The sequence below is a fragment of the Biomphalaria glabrata genome, chromosome 4, assembly GCF_947242115.1.
Source record: "Biomphalaria glabrata chromosome 4, xgBioGlab47.1, whole genome shotgun sequence".
NCBI lineage: Eukaryota > Metazoa > Mollusca > Gastropoda > Planorbidae > Biomphalaria > Biomphalaria glabrata.
This window is the reverse complement of record NC_074714.1, coordinates 3,760,851-3,775,360: the sequence shown is the minus strand read 5'-3', so window position 1 is coordinate 3,775,360 and position 14,510 is coordinate 3,760,851. Positions and strand designations below refer to the sequence as shown.

General features: G+C 36.3%; 1 protein-coding gene and 1 long non-coding RNA gene across 2 annotated transcripts in view; one reads left to right on the top strand and one right to left on the bottom strand.

Moving 5' to 3' along the window:
• The window catches only part of LOC106071962 (probable imidazolonepropionase), a 207,720-nt gene that overhangs the window by 136,551 nt on the left and 56,659 nt on the right, over nt 1–14,510 (bottom strand). The gene's annotated exons all lie outside the window — the stretch shown is intronic.
• On the top strand, nt 4,364–8,951 carry LOC106071965 (uncharacterized). The gene is made up of 3 exons (XR_008777675.1): nt 4,364–4,513; nt 6,692–6,800; nt 8,778–8,951. It is a non-coding gene; the product is annotated as an uncharacterized LOC106071965 (long non-coding RNA).

Here is a 14,510-nt window from a genome sequence, read left to right as displayed (position 1 = left end):
ATAGTTTTGCTTTAGTTTTTGTTTAGGAGGGGGAGGATAACCACAAAACCCCCTTTGGCTACGCTTAGGAAATTCGGTGACTTGCTGAATTTCAAGCAAAATGAGGTGTAATAAATTTTTTAAAAAAAAGGAAACGTGTTCGGACATCTGTGTCTTGCTGAGGTCACTTTTTTTTTTTTAAGTTGTCTGCACTGAAAAAAAACTTTTCTTTTTTTGGTCGCGACCAGACCGGCCCATTTAGTACCGGCCCACCGGGCATTTGCCTGTTTGCCCATATAGCCAGTCCGCCCCTGCCTGAAACATCTATTTATTTCATAGATATCCATGACTAGATTAGTTAAAATAGTTGTCGTTAACAATCTGAATACCCAGAAAACTGTGTACACCCATATCTAGTAGATCTACATGTAAAGGCATTACAGAAAAAAACAACATCCCTAAATGAGTCACACAGCCAGACTAAAAATGTTTACAATGGTAAAGCGATTAAGTTTTACCAGCCAAAAAAAAAACTATTTAATTATTTTCTGTGCAAAACAATGTTAACCATAACTCTCAAGGTTTATGCAGCAGTTGTGCAAACTGTCACACACCATAAAATGCGTCGTTCTTATTTGAAATAAGAATGGATGGCTGCATGGTCGTGTGGTATGTGCCCTGGACGGTCCCGGGTTCGTACACTGCTCGCTGCCATCCTCTGCCGTCCTATGGGAGTTTGGCTTAGAACTTAAAAATGTTCAATTCTGAAGAAACATCCGAAACAAGTAAATCAAACATGTAATTCTTAAACTGTAGACCAAATGTTGGTAATTGTTTTGCATGGCATTAAACGACACAGATTCGATACACTTGAAGTGTGCTCTTATATTTGACAATTCGCCTGTAGGGTACTGTTCCAGTAAAGTAGGTTCCATCTTTCTGGTGCCCAGATTCGTTCGAGGGTGATGTACTGCCAGCAACTTTACCAACCTTCTCTTTTTTATTTCCACAGCATAAATCAAAACCATAGTGTTTAAAGAATGGGGAAAGTTTATTTTTGCATAACTTTCTCAAGAGCTGTTGTTATAATGTTTAAAGAATGGGGGAAGTTTATTTTGTCATAACTTTCCCAAGAGCTGTTGTTATAGTGTTTAAAGAATGTGGAAAGTTTATTTTGGCATAACTTTCTCAAGAGCTGTTGTTATAGTGTTTAAAGAATGGGGAAAGTTTATTTTGGCATAACTTTCTCAAGAGCTGTTGTTATAGTGTTTAAAGAATGTGGAAAGTTTATTTTGGCATAACTTTCCCAAGAGCATTTGTTATAGTGCTTAAAGAATGTAGAAAGTTTATTTTGGCATAACTTTCTCAAGAGCTGTTGTTATAGTGTTTAAAGAATGGGGAAGTTTATTTTGGCTTAACTTTCTCAAGAGCTGTTGTTATAGTGTTTAAAGAATGGGGAAGTTTATTTTGGCATAACTTTCTCAAGAGCTGTTGTTATAGTGTTTAAAGAATGGGGAAGTTTATTTTGGCTTAACTTTCTCAAGAGCTGTTGTTATAGTGTTTAAAGAATGGGGAAGTTTATTTTGGCATAACTTTCTCAAGAGCTGTTGTTATAGTGCTTAAAGAATGTGGAAAGTTTATTTTGGCATAACTTTCTCAAGAGCTGTTGTTATAGTGTTTAAAGAATGGGGAAGTTTATTTTGGCATAACGTTCTCAAGAGCTGTTGTTATAGTGCTTAAAGAATGGGGAAAGTTTATTTTGGCATAACTTTCTCAAGAGCTGTTGTTATAGTGTTTAAAGAATGTGGAAAGTTTATTTTGGCATAACTTTCTCAAGAGCTGTTGTTATAGTGCTTAAAGAATGTGGAAAGTTTATTTTGGCATAACTTTCTCAAGAGCTGTTGTTATAGTGTTTAAAGAATGGGGAAGTTTATTTTGGCATAACTTTCTCAAGAGCTGTTGTTATAGTGTTTAAAGAATGGGGAAGTTTATTTTGGCTTAACTTTCTCAAGAGCTGTTGTTATAGTGTTTAAAGAATGGGGAAAGTTTATTTTGGCATAACTTTCTCAAGAGCTGTTGTTATAGTGTTTAAAGAATGTGGAAAGTTTATTTTGGCATAACTTTCTCAAGAGCATTTGTTATAGTGCTTAAAGAATGTAGAAAGTTTATTTTGGCATAACTTTCTCAAGAGCTTTTGTTATAGTGTTTAAAGAATGGGGAAAGTTTATTTTGGCATAACTTTCTCAAGAGCTGTTGTTATAGTGTTTAAAGAATGGGGAAAGTTTATTTTGGCATAACTTTCTCAAGAGCTGTTGTTATAGTGTTTAAAGAATTGTAAAGTTTATTTTAGCATAACTTTCTCCAGTGCTGTTTGTGTTAAACAAAAGGCGTGTAAATAATTTGAGTTTATACAATTATGTTGTTTAAAAATGGTTTTGTTATCTTGTTCTTATCATTATCTTCAAATACGAAAAACAAAATGTAATATGATACTCTGTAAGACACAAATATGAAGGCACATTCCTCGTTCCATATGCTAGGACAAATTTGTACAAATGCTCCTTTTTCTTTAGTACTATTAGATCATGGAATGGGTTGCCTGAGTCAGCCAAAAGAAAACAACAACAACAAAAAAACAGTGACTTAGCAGAATTTAAGTCATTCGTTAACATGCATGACTAGATGCATGACGAGTATGACGTAATCATCTTCTTTTTTTTTTTTCGAAGTAACGTCTGTATTATATAAGATAAGATAAGATACCATTGAAGCTGATAAAAAATTTGAACCGAGAAAATCTCAATGTAGAGCACATTCTCCTTGGTTGCTTCTGTCACCAGGATATTAGAAGTAAATATTTTAACACGAATAACCTCAAAACAAATTTTGACAGCGTAGTTCCTGGGAAAGTACTTACTTTCATCAGGGAAGTGGGACTGACTGCTAGAATTTGAGTTAAGTTTGGGGGGATAGTTAATGCTTGAGTTGTAAGGAAACTCATTTTAATATTTAAATTGTAACTTGTATATCTTTTTAAAGCCATGCCTGTTTTTACCGACTAGTGGAAAGAATCCCAGAAAAATTTAGGGCATGACATGACCTAAAATGTGCCAAAAGTCAAACCAAAGATATTTTTATGAAATGATTATGCCCATGATAAAAGACACCACAAAATATTATAATTAAGTAAGCGTTGGTTTTTTTTTTTTTTTGGGGGGGGGGGGGGGGTTATGAATTGGATATGTAACCACTGAACGAATCGTCGCACAAACTCGTAGTCGAAACTTTTGGTAATCGACTACGTGGAAAGAGGAGAATATGTCCACAGCTGTATTTGAGTACGAAAAGATGTGCATGTAAGAGTGAAGTGAGATGTGACAGGTGACGTTCTAAATTAGGTACATATTCACGACTCTCACAGTCCTAACTTTACACGGCTGTTAAGGTCCTAGTATTCTTCATTCAGATTATTCATTATAGCCTCTTGTCGTGATGCGACTTAGGATCATCTAATAGAAACGAGATGAATGCCTGGGCATTAGCTGTGGTCGAAACGATGTTGCCCATACTGGGCCGGCCCTAGGCTACTGCAACCTATGCGGTCGCAGTGGGCCCAGCACTTTCATAGGCCCCGCGCTAATTCTAGGAGTAAATTATTAAATTAAACCATTATAAATTATACATATTAAAAAGGGTTTACCAGATTTTCCAGGGCCTCTTGTAAATCTCCTGTAATTTCATATTATACAAAAAAAGTCCTGGAAATCTCCTGAAATTATTAAAATCTTCTGAAAACTCATACAAATCTCCTGAAAACTAGACCAAATTGTCAATTCTGGGTGCCAATCCTACGCGCAATTAAAAAAAAAAAACGGCGTTTTTAGCTTTCATTTCATAACAATTTTGCAAAGACGAATGCATTTTCTAATACAAAATCTTAATTTTGACATTATGCTTATCCCTACCCACACTGGGCCCCGCGCGCGCAACTCGTTTCACATAGGGCCCTGCAAGTGTTAGGGCCGGCCCTGCGTCCATGCATCTGTTTTCTCCTCTCCACGCAGTTGATGCATCAAAGGGAACGGCAAGTGCTGATAGAGTTTGGCGTCAGCGGACTCGCAGGCTCTGCCAGAGTGCAGTACTGCGTGTTGCAAACTGCCTAATGGTCGCCGGCTCCTTGTGTCTGCCCATCTCTTATAAGTACATTTCTTAAAGTTGGGAAATTAACGCAGGTTGGTCGTTGCGCTGGCCACATGACACTCGTTTGCCAAAGAAACAGCTGTCCTAAACATCATCTGCCCTATAGATCTCAAGGGGAACTCTTTTTTTGTGTGTTGTATAAATGTAGATATAATCACATTCACAATTAAATATATAAAAAATATACATAAATGCATGCATAATTACATAAAGACCCACACGCAGCAAGAGTGTTCATGGACTATATAAATCATCCTGATATGTTTCTTCTCATTGAACCATTACTCATCCATTAGCTCGGAGTTGACATTAAACACTACAAGCTGCCAACTAAGTATGTTTCATTATAATATTGAATGTATTTCTATCTATGCTTACCAATGTCGTTTTTGAAAAGTTAGATACTTAACATTTTATAACAAAAACATGATGCCGAATATTCTCAAAATGTTATTTATGATTTAATTTAATTAGATTAATTTTGTACAACTAAAAAAAATAAATTAAAATGTACCTACTGCTTTAAAATTTATTAAAGCTTGGTAGATATTTTTATTACATAAGAAATCTCTTTTAGATAATAGCAATAGGTAAAGATGGTATTTAAAATATTAAAATTTGAAAGTCAAAATTTACTTCATTTATTTACGCTATTTAAAAATAATATTGTTGTGTTTTTCTGTTGTTTTTTAGCGGCCCCCGAAAGGGGAAAAGACGCTATAGTTTTGTGCAAAATGTCTGTCCGTCTGTCCGTCCGTCCCGTTTAGATCTCGTAAACTAGAAAAGATATTGAAAATCCGACATCACAATATTTTAGACCATTCAAAGTTCTGATGCAACGGCTACTTTTTTTTTCTGAAAGCGAAAAATCTAATTTTTAAAATTAGTTATGCAAGCAGTTTTTTTTTAAAGAGAAAAAGCTAATTAGTATGCATTATAAGTTAGACCTAATTTAAAACGAATAGTAATCTTGTAAACTTTATTTTCGTAAACTCATTCTTTGTTGCAATTTTTTTTTTTTTTTTTTTTTTTTTTTTTTTTTTTTTTGAGCATTCCGAATAAGAGATTGGACCTTTTCAAAAAATTACATCAATTATAAGATTTCAGTTAGGCTAGGAGAGGCGCGGTAGCTGAGCGGTAAAGCGCTTGGCTTCTGAACCGGGGTCCCCGGGTTCGAATCCTGGTGAAGACTGGGATTTTCAACTTCGGAATCCTTAGGCGCCTCTGAGTCCACCCTGCTCCAATGGGTACCTGATATTAGTTGGGGAAAAGTAAAGGCGGTTGGTCGTTGTGCTGGTTACATGACACCCTCGTTAACCGTAGGCCACAAAAAACAGATGAACTTTACATCATCTGCCCTATAGACCACAAGGTCTGAAAGTGGAACTAGTTAGGCCACGTTCACATCTAACTTTGCATTCACTTGCACCTATCCTTTGATCTGCTGTACCGTTGGGGCACTACACAAGATCTGTCAACATTCTTTCTCCATTCTTATCTCTCATTTGTCTATGATATAATTTCATTTGGATGTTCTTTCTGAAAATATTGAAGCCTGCCTGGGTGGACCACTTCGGGGGCCGATTTTGAGTTTGTGTTTCCACACAAACTGTCTTTTGTAACCTTGTTTGTATATTTTATTGGGATGGATTTGCGCTAGCTATTTGTGCAAGTTTTCGATTTTTGTTTGAAAAAAGAAATAATCTAATGGACTATGTTTCCAAAATCTAAAATATATTCTCCTAGTGTCAGTCTCTAACTGAAGAAACAAAAAAAATGTGAGATTATATTTAGGAAGCAATAATACATACAACACGAGGCCTATGAATAGGTTGCAGTGGCCTAAGGCCGGCACTGCTAAATAGCGGCGTATGCTACGCCGCGGGTCGACTAGTGAGATATAGTAACATTATAGTGTAAGCTAAAGAAAAGCGTAAGAGAATAAAATTGGTAGAGATTCGGAAATAAATAAATTTATAAAATAAACAATATGAAAGACACCATACTAAAAGATCTCTGTCGCCTGCTAACATTTATGAAAAAGAAAAATATCATTTTAAAAATTAAAATAGGAATTATATAAGGGGAAGTGCTCTACATTCAATGCCATATCTCTAAATACTTAGGATTTATTTCCCCTTTTCAATATTAAGCCAAGTTATTAATTACCACAAATTACTTAATTAATTGGTTATTTTTCAGATTGAGAATGTTTTATTAGGTACAGGGAAACCGTCTAAAGTTTCAACTTGATCCGAGAATGGGAACAGAGAGAATTAAAGTATATAAACATTGTACTAGACAAACAGAGTGAATATTAGCTTTGTAATTAATTTGTGCTAAAATCGAAACAGATAGAAATATATTAGAATCAAGATCTACAACCCGCAGAGAAAATGAAAAGATTCATATGACAATTAGGAGTTATCTCGGCATGTTGTTTTTTTTTAAAATACATTTTAAAAAATGCTTACAATAAATATACAATATCATTTTGTTTCATACTCCTCAGAACTAATAAAATGAAGATTGTTTTAATAATCAGCTGTTTGATAATATTAGGCTGTGCCTACACCATGGCACAGAATACAGACTGCGTGTCTGGAGGAGTTACTTATCAGGTAATTACTGAAGAAAGTACATAAAGCCAAAACCTAATATTAATCAAATAAACCTAAATATATTAAAAGTAAAAGCCTTGAATACCGATAATGACATGTAACACATGGATTACTAATTCTCTGTTATGGGGATGCCTTAAACTGGTCGTGTTTACTCAGATGCCCCTAAGTTCATAATACACTCTATTTATTGAGATACTTTGATTGCTTCAAACAAATGGAAATTCAGTTTGACTTTCAATGTCCTCCTCAGCATTGCTCGAAATAATACTCATTGATTCTTTCATCTATCAAGAGATCTCTGTAACCGTGGGAAGGATTGACATGACATTTTGCACACGGGTTCCTCTTACGTCTTACGTGTTCACTAAGAAACAACTTGGACTGATTCACATTGTAAATTCGCAAAAAGAAATAAATATATTAATAAATTCCACAAGGTTTCTATTACCCTTTGCTTTTATTTTTCGATATTTCGGTAAAACAGTCGCAGTATAATTTTTTTTTTAAATCTATATATCAAGCAAAATACCTATGATTAATAGCATAAAGTATACGGGTGCATTTTTAATAGCACTAAATAACGCTATGGTGCTTAACTCGCCATTGTAGACACTTTAACTAAGCTATTCGATACATTTAGCCCCCCTCTTCCCAAATACGCTATAGTTACATTAATGTATACGTGTATGTGTACAATTTCGGGATCTTTTGGCGCCAGTGAGTCCACCCAGCTCTAATGGGTACCTGACATTAGTTGCGGAAAAGTAAAGGCGGTTGGTCACCCCCATGAACGACAGTCCACATAAACAGATGAACTTTGCATCATCTGCCCTATAGATCAGTCTGAAACGGGAACATACTTTGTATGTCATGGTGGTATCGATCTCCTCTCCTATACCGATTTCTCATTGGGGTTTTCTCCCCAAGATGGAAAGTCTTACGAGACAAATGAGATCGATCTGCTCATTCTTTTTAAAGGCTGATGATGGTGTTAGAAAGCCTTCAGGACAGAAGACTCGAAAGTAAAGTAGCCATTATACATAAAACACTGAACCATAATCTTCAAATACAAAAACAAAATTTAATAAAATACTCAGAAAGACACAAAGATAAAGGCACATCCCTCATCCCATATGCCAGGACAAATTTGTACAAATACTTCTTCTTCCTAGTGCTATAAGAGCATGGAATGGGTAGCCTGAGCTAGCCAGGAAATCCAGTGACTTGGCAGAATTTAAGTCATTAGTTAATATGCATGACTGAATGCACGACGCGTAGGACATAATCATCTTCTTTTTTGAAGTAGCGTCTGTATTATATAAGATAAGATAAGAAGTCCGCCCAGTGTATTTTATTTTCCCCAGTACCCGTCATATCTGGTGGACATTCCTCTATCCCTCACCTGGAAAGGTGCTCGATTGGGTCACCACAACTCCACAAGATCTGAGCTGCTTTGGTGATATTGTAAGACATGAATCATTGTACAAAACTCATCCTTCAAAGTACAGTTAAGAGAGAGTACGAAGGAAGGGTCCTTCAAAGTAAGGCTGGTCGGATCACAAGAAAGAATGTTCTGTTTGTTTGTAAAATATTTTACATGTTTCGGATGTTCCTTCAGAGTTGAAGATAGTTTACTTCCTAGTCCAAACCTCCCGCAGGACGACGGGGGATGGGAGCGGGCAGGGTTTGAACCCTCGACCGTTGATAAATCCGAACTACAGTCCAGCGCGCAAACCGCACCACCAGGCAGCCAGTTCTGTTATAAACAACCGTTGACCAGAAGAAAGAAACTGGAAGGATTTGACGTCGGATTTGGTTACGCGAACTACGATGAAAGTCAAGGGACAGATTAAGTTTGTTTGATTGTTTGATTAAGTCTGATTAAGTTTTCAGTATTGATTACATCGCTATGATTGATACGTTTTCTTAATGACAAATTTGTCTACTATTATAATGTCTATGTTGTTTTTATAGGATGGTGACAACTTCGCTGAAGGCTGTAACTATTGTGAGTGTAACGAGGGCAATGTTGTTTGTTATCCGGGACCATGTGGTTTGATTTATTGTGGAAAGAACATACGTCCAGTCCAAAAGGATGGCGAGTGTTGTCTGTCATGTCCAGATGAATAAACAGTTCTGTGTTTCAAATGCTGTTAGACATTTTTTTTAATATATGAATTGTATGATATATTTTCAGTAGGTCAGATTTTTAAAAAGTACTTTGTACAAAGCTTATATCAACTCTATCTACCTGGTACACAGTGTGTACACGTTTTTTTTCTCCCACTTCCCATTCTCAGATCAAGTTGAAACTAAATGAACAATTATTCATTGTTCCTAGCAAAACATGAATCAATTTTTGAAAATTAACAAATAAGTTATATAAATAGTGTTAATTAATTAATTTTGTTTGATATCGAAAAAGGTAAATAAATCTTATACATTGAGAAATGTGTGTGTAGATTTGGAGTTCTTCCCCATAGATATGTTTTTATTTGTTTTTGTTTTTTTACAAAGCTTATATCAACTCACTTTCTGTCTGTCTGGTAAAAAGTTTGTACACATTATTTCTCCCACACCCAATTTCGGATCAAGCTGAAATTTTGCATAATTATTTTTTTTTTACCTGAAACACAAAAAAAAAAAAAAAAAATCAATTAAAACATAATAAATTAGTTAATTGACTATTGGTACTAGATTATTTTGTTTGGTACCTCGAACAAGGGAAAGAAATTGCTTTAGACATAAGTGGTGGTATAAGCTGAATAAGTCCCCTTTATAGACCGTCGTCTAAGTCTTAGTGAACACAAACCTGAAAAATAGGAGAAGAATATTGAAACAATAGATAATTATACAATCTTCCATGTTCATAAGCTTTCCACTAGCAGAGTGGTTACCGTGTTGGCTTGAGAAGCCTGAGAATGCTTAAGCTATTTAAATTTTATAAATACTTTTTTGTTGTTAGTATAGATCTGTTACACATACTTAAAATAAAGCCCACGCAGCAGATCTTGTCAGCAATGCGATGCCGTCCGGTCCGCCTCAACTGGCCATGGTTGTATTGTCTTAGTGTTGTAATGCAAAGTTTAAATTAATTTCTTTGTATTTCCAAAGCTTATATCAACTCTGACTGTTTGTCTGTCCGGTAATTATTTTTTTTTGTATTCATGTTTTGTTAGGTACAGCTAATAATTGTGTAAAGTTTAAACTTGATCCGAAAATGGGTGTGGGAGAAAAAACGTGTACAAACCTTTTTACGTGACAGACGGACAGACGGACAAAGCCTTAAAAAAAAACATAGTTACACTCAAACACATTTAACAATGATACATAACAATGACTCATAACAACGACACATGCAAAACAATGACACATAGTAATGAGGTACAACAATTGTCTAAAGTAGAATATTTTGTCTTGACAGTATCTCTGCTTCTATAACAAAAGCCATGCCTTAAACAAGAAAAAGATACAGAGAATAATAATTTAAAAAAAAACAAAACAAAGCGTATACGAAGTGTAGTTGTATCAGTTTGTATCAGTCATGTAATTTAATTTGTAATAGATCTATCATTGGCCTCCTTCAGTCGTAGAACGTCTGTGGTTCATCTCAGAGCACACTTCCTCATGTGGCTGTGGAGCCCTATTTTGGAGAGACACTCCCGTCCACAGATAGCGCAGGTTAAGGTGGCTTTTGCTTCGGTGGTAGAGGAGCTGGCCGTTTTTCGGATTGTGCGTTTTTCTACCTGGGCTGAGACCCATGTACTTTCACTGTCCATTTGCTTTCTTGATCTAGATCAACAACAATAAATCGGTGCGAATAATAATATTTTTTTATCAACTATTTTTATTTTAGCGTAATTTCATGCTTTAGCTTTCTCAGTAAGCTATGATCCTATGACTTGTCTGGGCCAGTTGGAAAGGGGTAGGGAGGAGAAAGAAGGGGGTATCTGGATGATTGATTTTAAAATGTATTTATAAATTTAAAAAGTGAGCGACCTTCGAAATGAAGGACTAAGGCCTCAGCATCCTCAAGTCAATACAGTTATCAATGGGACAGGGAGCTACTTATAAATATAGCTTTTATAGTTGTTTATAGCTATTTAAAAAAAAATTCTTCAAACAATAAGGCGGACTAATTCAGCATATATCCACTTTATCAGTCAAGCAAAATGTCTTTCCCTTGTTTAAGATATAAAAAAAAATACCAACAGTTTATTACCTAATTAGTTATTTTTGTTATTGATTCTTGTGTTGGCATGTAAAAGAAATAATTATGACAAAAATTTGGCTTGATCCGAGATTGGGTGTGGGAGAATTAGCGTGTACAAACTTTTTACCAGACAGACAGACAGAGTGAGTTGATATAAGCTTTTTAATAAGCAGTGCGTTAAAATGTTTCATCATTATCTTCATCTTCTTTCCTTTGCGTTCCTCATGGAGCACAGGGCCTCAGTAAAATGGCTTCCCAGCTCTTTCCTCTCGGCTTCATCTAGTACACCGCGTCGCCACGTTCTTTTTGGTCTTCCTCTACGTCTTGTGCCCTGGGGGTTCCACTCTAAGGCCTGTCTAGCTCTGTTACTATCCTTTCTAAGGCTTGTGACCAATCCATCTCCACTTTCTCTCTAAGATCTACACCTCTATATTTCTCTGTCCGCCCATCTCCCACAGTTTGGTCTTTTCTATCTTGTCGTTCCAGTGTATTTTTAAGATATTTCTCAGACAGATTAATGATTTATCAGATTTTCAGGACTTCTTCATATATTAGGCAATTGCATGAGATTTACTGGAAGCCCTGGAAAATCATGATGCCAGGAAAACCCGTTTTATAATATATAAGTTATAATGGTTTAAATTTAATAATTTACCCCTATAAATAGCGCGGGGCCTATGGCCGACCCTGTTTAAGACGTTATACGTGCATTAACCAGAATAGCGAAGTTTCGGTTCAGGTCATTTCTAATAGTGCATGTACACTTTTCAGGGCCTCTCTCCGATTACTGTATATGCCCCATGTACAGCTATCCAAAGTAGGTGTGATCTATTTCGAATTGTAGAACTCTTAACTGGTGGCACAAACTTTTTTTTTAAACAGAACTAAATATAACTTTTATTTAGATAATTCAGCTTAAGATGAAATGAAATAAATCAAATATTGATAATATAAAATGATATTTTCAAAAAAAATGTAACACTATAAAAATACACGCCATTACTGGTTCAAACCCATGGGTGGTCTCCCGTTCTTAACATAGATTATGACAAACAATGAATGCTCCCTTTCTTCACCATCACCTTGGAAACACACACACACACACACCATAACAATAACACTGCAAATTTATTTAGTTTTCTACGTACACTCTCGCATAAATTCTAAACTTTTATTCAAATATACTGAAGTGCATCTGATCCGATACATAAGGGCATAAACGTTTAGAACAGCTGTTCTCAACCTTTTAAGCTCGGCGACCCCTTTTTACAATTTCTCACTTTGCCGCGACCCCTCCCCCCTTACACACACACAGCAATAGAAAAGTAGACAATAACAATCCATATTTTCGATGGTCTTAGGCGACCCCTGGCAAATCGTCAATCGACCCCCAAAGGGGGCGCGAACCACAGGTTGAGAACCCCTGGTTTAGAATGATTGTAAAAGAATGTCAGAGAGCAGATGAGAAGAAATACCATTAATAGTTCACCAACAAAACCAAAAGGCAGGAGGAAAAAAACAACAACAGTATAGGCCAATATAGGTCATAAAGAAGGGTAACCAGATGGGGAACACACCAGAAGCAGGAAAAGGGTTAATAACGCCGCATGATCAAAATGGCGCGATGGTCGTTTACGTGCATCTGTTGCAACAAAATCGTCTGCCCAATTTGTGAACGTGCGTGTGTGGGCCTAGCACTTGTTAACTCTTTCTATCCGTAATTATTTACAACATTCTGGTGGAATCAACGCTGGTATCGTCAGTTAGGAGAGAAAGAGTTAAATCACAGGAGATGTAGCAAGGGAAAACGATCGTCTCTCGAGATGTGCAACGCCCACAGGAACACATCAACACAGTCACGGGTGAAGGCCACAGTATGAATAAACGATTAGAAATACTAACACGTATATCTAAACGATTACAAATACTATTAAGAATATAAAAACAAAATATATAAATACTGACACGAATACAAAAGCCATTACAAATACAACTAAGGATACACAACGATTACAAACACTATTATGAATACAAAAAAAACGAATACAAATACTGACACGAAGACAATCATGAGCAATGCATCATTGGCCTCCTTCAGTCGTAGAACGACTATGGTTCATCTCAGAGCACACTTCCTCATGTGGCTGTGGAGCCCTATTTTGGAGAGACACTCCCGTCCACAGATAGCGCAGGTTAAGGTGGCTTTTGCTTCGGTGGTAGAGGAGCTGGCCTTTTTTCGGATTGTACGTTTTTCTTCCTGAGCTGAGACCCATGTACTTTCACTGTCCGTAGCTTTCTTGGTTACTGTCTCTCTCCATCTGTTGCGGTCTAGAGCTATATCTTCCCAATTGTTAGTATTGATGTTCACTGATTTGAGGTCACGTTTTATTACATCTATGTAACGGAGGTGGGGGCGACCAGTTTTTCTTGTGTGCCAGTCGCGAGTTGTCCATAGAGGATGACTTTCGGGATGCGCTTGTCCTCCATCCGGCCAACATGTCCAAGCCAGCGCAAACGGCGTTGTCTGATAACAACGATAACAACTTCCGGCGTTAACAACCTTGCGGAAGATAATCATAAACAATACATACACACATATATATGCATGAGTTCGTCCATCGTGGTTCGATGATGACCACTTTTGTCATCCAGGGCGCTGAGGGCTTAGCTGAACAATACACAGACACTAACTAACTGACTTACTAATTTACTAACGATCTTCATAGTTGTCTCTAATTTGTTTTTCAATTTTGATTCTTGGCCCATACTTTCGTCACAGTCAAAGAAAGGTGAAGGTCGTCAGAATTTTAAGCGATGTAAAAAGCGCAAAGTTATCAAGATTATTAACAGACTTTCTGTTATTAAACAAACTCAGAGGTGGCCCCCAAAAGATCCGCCCATGGACAAGGAATGTGCAAACTGTTGCAAGGGATGTTACTCCCAAACACAGAGTGGTACAACCTATATAAAACACACATCAACACAAACCATGGTTTTTTGTTTTTTAATTGTCTAAAGTAATAAAATTTAAAAGTATCAAACTGGTTTTTTTTTAGTTTTTTTTTAAGCAAACTGAACCACACTTCAGAAGAGCAGTTTCAAAGACTTATTCGATATTGCTGTTTTGTTGGTTTTTTTTTACTTACAAACAATCTTAACCACCTATTATTGATCATGAGATTTTTTACTTATATATATATATATGTATATTTTCTCCCCCCCCCCCCCCCCCCCCCGCAAAAAAAAAAAAAGAAAGAAAATAAGATACTAAATAGCTTTAATAGTTTTTCGATTCAAATGTGGCATACTGACAGACAGTCAACACTAAAGTAATAGCGGCTTTTCGTCTTACGGTGGCCGCTAACAACAATACAGATTATTTGAGACTATTTGGGGACTTATATAGGCCACCATGAACTCGGTCGGCACGCCACTATTATCAACCACTGCGCAATTCATTTTGAAAGGAAATTAATTGCGAAAGATCCCTGTCG